The sequence below is a fragment of the Cygnus olor genome, chromosome 26, assembly GCF_009769625.2.
Source record: "Cygnus olor isolate bCygOlo1 chromosome 26, bCygOlo1.pri.v2, whole genome shotgun sequence".
Classification (NCBI taxonomy): Eukaryota; Metazoa; Chordata; class Aves; order Anseriformes; family Anatidae; genus Cygnus; species Cygnus olor.
The window spans coordinates 3349045-3355509 of NC_049194.1; positions in this window are offsets into that span (position 1 = coordinate 3349045).

Below are 6465 nucleotides of genomic sequence, written 5' to 3' on the forward strand. Positions count from 1 at the left end.
AAGCCCCTCGCCTTGCAGCACCGTCCCCCCCCCCCGGGCACGGGGCCCTGTCCCCATGTGGCGGTGAGTGCCGTGGCTGCCCTGGGGGACGGGGACGGGTCCCAGGGCCCTGTCTGGGGCTTTGCGAAGCACCACGGCAGGGCCGAACCTCTGCTGAGCACTGGCTGACTCTGGCATATGCAAAAAAAACTAGCGTGGACTTGTAAATAGACAGTTACTTGAGGTTCTTTCTTGTAATCAACGTTGTGGTATTTTCTTTTCTAGTTTGTGTTACTTCTCCTCCTCTTCTCCCCCCCCCCCGCCCCCCATCGCCTCTCTTCTCCTTTCCTCCCTCCCCAGCCCCAAAGGAGCATTTTTAAAGCTTGGTGTTTCTCCCTCAGCCACCTTGGAAAGAAAACCCACCGCCCTTTTCCTCCCCTGCCACCAAAGGTGGACAGCAAAAAACAAAGAAAAAAAAAAGGGAAAAAAATAAGAAAAAAAGAAAGAAAGAGAGAGAGAGCGAGAGAATTAGTCTCAGGATTCCCCGTGGAGAGCGCGTCCCCAAGCCCGCGATGTCCCCGTGCCCGCCGGACACTAACCCCACCGTGGCCTCTCCCGCGCCGCCGGACGGACGCCCCCCCCCCCCCCCCCCCCCGTTTGCTGGCAACACTTTAGCACAAGTTTGAGTTTGCACTAAAAAAAAAAAAAAAAATCAAAAAAAGTTGCAAAAAAAAAGGAAAAAAACAAACAAACAAACAAAAAACAACCTCCCCTGGCCGACCCTGAAGCGATCCGTGCCTGTCTCGGCGGAGGGGGGGGGGCCCACGCCTTAACCCACCCCCAAGCCGTGCGAGGGACACCGAGGAAAATCAAAGCGCCTGCAGCCCCCCCCCCCCCCAATCATATTCTGTATATAAGCACCGATTTGTTGTTGTCGTCATTGTTGTCATTATTTTTTTTCAATTCAGGTTGTGATAAAGTGTTGCCAAAGATACTGCTGAGTTACGACGTTTCAGGAAAAAAAATTAAAAAAAAGGAAATGAGAGGAAAAAAGAAAAAAATAGAGCCTAAAAAACAAAAAAGCAAAGAGCTCCTTGGAAAGCAAACACAGAAATCAAACTGACACAGTAAAAAACAAAAAAAAAAAGAAAGCTTAAAAAAAAAAAGATTTCTGCCTGGTATTCTTTTTTTTTTTTTGGTACAGAAGAGGAAAAAAAAAAAAAAAACAGCCCCAGCCCAGGGCAGCAGGGCCGCGGGGGGGGGCACAGATGGCAGCGAGCCCTGGCCCCAAAGCTGGGGGTCCCAGCTTGTTTGGGGTCAGTGGTTGTGAGGGGGGTCCTGCGCTGGCTTCACCCCTTCCAGGGCTGGGGGGGGCGTTGGGGGGGGGGGGGGCACCCCGGCTTCGGGCTCCTCCCCCCCCCCCCCCTTTTAAAGATGCTGCATCCTGCCCGCCCCGTGGCACCACCGCAGGGGCTCAGGCCCCACAGCAATGGGGCCGGGGGGGGGGGGGGGGGGACACGTCCCACTGGTGCAGGGATCATCCCCCCACCCTCGGCTGGGCCGGGGGGGGCTCAGGCAGTGTGAAGGGGAATTTCCCCCCACCTCCCCCCCCAGGAAAAAGGCTCGGCCCCCCCCCCTTATCCTTCAGCCCCCCCACTCCCAGTGCCGGTGCCCCCAGCCCCAGCTCGCCCCAGGGTCATGTGTCCCCCCCCCCCCCCCGGTAGCGCTCCCGAGGCCTGATTTGACTATTTAAAAAAATATATCTATATATCTATCTATTTATATTTTCGATTTATTATGAAAGTTTTTATTTAAATAAAGAGGAACACTTTAAAAAAAAAGAGCAGTTCCCACGTCACAGGACCGAGCTTTCGTAGCGAGAGGAGCCGGGAGGGTCGGCGGGGTGGGGTGGGGGTTTTTTGGGGAGGGGGCTGCTCGGGACGAGCAGCAAAAATGCTGCAGCGAAATTCAGTTTTCCTAAAATTATATATATATATACACACATCCCGAGAGCCGATTTGTTCTGGGGCAGGTGGATCACGCGTGAGCCCGAGCCCTGCCCAGGAACTAAACCGATTTGGTGCCAGGAGGCAGAGAGGAGATTCGAGATGGGGCCACAATTTTATTTTAATTCTTTTTTTTTTTTTTTTTTTTCTGCGTCTTTATATATAATCTATTAAAAACCAAGAGATTTCTCTTCTATAAAAGCACTCGCAAAGGTTCATCGGTTTTATGTGTTAAACTACTTTTTGTGGTATCTGGGTAACGAGCGAGGTGAGAAAAGCACAGAAAAGACATTCCATAGATTGTAACTTTGATAGCTCTTTATAAAAAGTGTGGGAGACGAGAAAAAAAAATAAAATAATAAAAAATGCACTTTTGGGGGGGGCTTTAAAAAAAATAAAATATATATTAAAAATACGCACGCAGCCGCTTGGTCTTCTTGGGAGGCAGAAACGCTTATCGGGAGCAACAGCCTCGTGTTGCGGGGGGGGGGGTCCTCTATTTTGAGGCTATTCGAGGCTATTTTATGGTTTTGTTTTTTTTGGGGGGGAGGGGGGAGATCCTCTTTTGGGGCTATTTGAGGTTATTTTATGTTTTTTTTTTTTGAGGGGGGGGAGATCCTCTATTTTGAGTCTATTTGAGGCTATTTTATGTTTTTTGGGGGGGGGGGATCCTCTATTTTGAGGCTATTTGAGGCTATTTTATGTTTTTTGTGTGTGTGTGTGTTTTTTTTTGGGGGGGGGAGGGATCCTCTATTTTGAGGCTATTTGAGGCTATTTTATGTTTTTTGTGTGTGTGTGTGTTTTTTTGGGGGGGGGGAGGGATCCTCTATTTTGAGGCTATTTGAGGCTATTTTATGGTTTGGGGTTTTTTTGGGGGGAGGGGATCCTCTATTTTGAGGCTATTTGAGGCTATTTTATGTTTGTTTTTTTTTGGGTGGTTGAAGATGAGGCAGGTGCTCCCTCAGCTGGTTTGGGTTGGGGGGGGGGGGAATCTGAGGCAGCCCCGTCCCCCCTATTTTGGCCCCCCCCCCGTGCCCCCCATCCCCGCTGATTGCCTTAGGGCCGATTTGCCCCCTCTAAGCCGCTTGCGGCGCCACCGAGGTGCGAGGGCCGGGGCCGTAATCCCGATTTTTGTGTGCAGATTAGGGCTGGGGCAAACCCCGGTGTCCCCCCTTCCCCCCCCAGCCCCAGCACACAGATGGCCGCGATTTAAGGGGCCTTTGGGGTAGGGGGGGCTGCTCGGGGACGGGGGGGCAGGAACCACAAAGGGCTGAAAATGGGGAAACTGAGGCAGGTTTGGGGTGGCCGCGTGGTTTTGGGGCCGTCGCGTCACCCCCAGGCTCATGCCTGTCCCCACACAGCCCCAAACCTTCAGACCCCCCTCGACCCAGCCCCATGGGGTCCCCGGGACCCCCGCCCCACTCGGGGGGGGGCATCGCCAGTGTTATAGGATTAAGTTTGTGTCATAAGCTTCCTAGTTTTCGAGGCCGCTACGAGATTTGGGGGTTTAATCCCCCGGGATTAAGTGGCCAAGTCGTCTTTCTTAGCAAGACGCCCTAATGCCACTTAACACCTGGGATCCGCGATATTCATTAGGGACGTCGGGGACAATTAGCGGCAGAAAAAAAATAAAACTAATAGGGCAGGTTCCCCCCCCCCCCCCTTCTGAAGCAAAACGGCGGCTTAATCAGGCAAATGCAGCCCTGCTGCCCCCCCACCCACCCACCACAGGGATTAAGCCCCATATGTGCATCCCGTGGGGGACGGGGACCACCAGGGGTGGTGGCGTGGCCACCCCGGCTGCTCAGCCCCCCCATGTCCCCCCCATGACAGCGCCAGGAGGTGCCAGGCCCCCAATGGGGTCACCCTGATAAAAGGGGGGGGGTTCCCAGCAGGGGGCACGGGGACATGGGAACACAGGGTGCTGGGGGCTGGCTCCGGCCCCGTCATGGCCTGTAGGGTTTTGGTGGGGGGGAAGGGTCCCATGGGGGTGCTGGGGGCATCCACAGAGCTCCCTCTGAGCAGGTCCTGCGTAGGGCCCCCATCTGCCCCCCCCCCCCGAAAAACCACACACGAGCACAGGGCTACAGGAAGGGGAGGCGGGGACCAGGGAAGAGGGGGGCAAGGACCTGGGGGCCAGGGACCCGTCCCCACCACGCTCTCTCGGGCAGGGAGAGGCGGGGGGCAGCGGGCAGGGCGAGGGGGGGCAGCACCGGGGGGGCCAGGGGGGGCCCGGCGGGCAGCGGGGGACAGCAGGGGCAGCAGCAGCTGAGGCCGTACAGGGCGTAGGGGTGGCAGTAGCCGATGTTCACCGCCAGCCTGCGAGGGGAAGCAGAGCACGGGGTCAGCCCTCAGACCCCAAAAACCACCCGGCCCACCCCGGACACCCCCTTGACCCTCCCCCCCCCCGGCCCACCTGCGGATGCGCCTGCGCGCCCGCCGGCGGTGGTAGTCGCCCTTGGCGAAGTCGTCCACGTTGGCGGGGTGGATGGCCCAGAAGTGGCCCTTGCCGTTGTCGCTGCGGCCAGCTTTGACGAAGCACTCGTTGAGGGACAGGTTGTGCCGCACGCTGTTGCGCCAGCTCTTCTCCTGGGACGAGAGGCGCCGTCAGCCAGCCCCGTGCCCGCCTCGGCGCCCACACTGGACATCAGTAGGGACCAGAGTGAACAGCGCTTGACTGACACAAAGAACCAGCCTGGCCGAGCTGCACTTCACGAAACCATCGCAGAATTTTGGCCCGTTTTTCCAGCAGATGGGGTTCAGCAGACAGATGAGGTGAGTCAAACCTCCCCCCTGCCCCCCCGGTCTCATCCCTGCTCCTGTGCTTGGCTCCCAATCGATCCCCCCCTACCCAAGCACCACAACCTGGGGGGTAAAAAGCCCTGAAATAGCACTGTCGTCCTCCCCCCCCTGCCCTCACCTTGTTCTTGAAGTAGGGATACTTGTCCATGATCCACTGGTAGATGTCGGACAGCAGCAGCTTCTTCTCCGGGGAAGAGAGGATGGCCGTGGAGATGAGGGCGATGTAGGACTGCGCCGGCTTGTCCCCGGGCTCCGCAGGGGTTCGGGGGGCTGGCGGGGGGCTCCTGCTGGAGGCAGGGGGGGCACAGGGCCCCCCACCATCCCGTCCTGACAGCAGGTACTCGATGGTGAAGGAGGCCCCAGGCGGCCGCGTTCCCCCCGGCGCCGCGTCCCCCATGGTCCCCGCAGCGCAGCCGGGTGTCCGCGAGGGGAAGGGCTCGCGGGCCGGCCCCGATAATTAGTGCAGATTACAGTGTTTGCTAATTGTGTTTTCACAAACGGGCTGCCTTTGCAAAGCGGCCTGTTTATCTGGCAAAGCCCCGGGTTTAGCGGGATTTGGGCCTTTAAGCCTCATAAATAAAATGATTAATCCGCTGGAGGTGGAGGAATTCAAAGTGGCACCGAGGTGCCCACGAGGATGGGGGTGAAGGAGACCCTATACCATCCCCAGCCACCCCCTGCCCACACCTGGAACCTGATGAAGGGGAAATGCACCCAAAAGAGCACCCAAAAGCCCCTATTTGAACCCAAAACCCACCCCCATTTGCACCCAAAACCCCTGGCAGGAACCAGAGGGGGCTCCGGCCACGGGCACAGGGAGCTGCTGGGGCTTGAGGGCCAGGAGCAATGCGACAAGCAGACAGCGGAGTTAAATGTAAATCTTTCTTTTTATTTAACAAACACTATAATTTGAACTTTGAAGAATGTGTACTGAGGGAAAGAAAAATAATTTTCTTTTGTTTTTTCTCTTCTCTTTACAAAAAAAGAAAAAAACAGGATATAAGAAAAAACATATGTACAGGAAGAGCTGGCCAACTCAAACAGAAAGCAGTAACAGAAGCATGATGTTTCCAAACAGTGGCTTGGCCTGGAAAATTTAAAAGCAATTAAATTAGAATACAAATATTAGAAAAAACTGGACTCTAAAGCTACTGTGAGCCACAGAACTTTATACAGCAAAACTTAATTTTTGAGTTCTACCCAATTCTTTCATTTGGAATCCCCCTTCCCGCCCCTGCCCCCATTTAAACCTGAAAACATATTGCTTACACACACAAAAACAAACAAAAAAAGAAAAGAGAAGATAAAGAAAAGTCTGCCGTACAAATAAGAGCTTCTCTGCGGGAGCAAGAACGGGAAGAGCAAACACCACGGGCCTGCCCCAGCCCCTGGGGGACCCCCCGGCTCCACAAGGGGCTCAGGGACAGAGGGGACAACGCGGTGCTTTCCTGCGGGGCCCCCCCTCCGTTTGCCCCCCAGCTTCACTTTGCTGCGGTGGGATACGAGGGGCAGGCCGGGCTCACTGCCTCGGAGGGGTAGGATTTGGAGATGGAAGCCCCAGAGATGCTGGGTCTATAGGTTTAAGCTTCCTCGAGAGCGTTGAGAGGTTAATTCTTTGCTCCGTCCCTAGACGCCTTCAGGTAAGTCACTAACAAGGACTTAAAACAGTTCTGGGTGG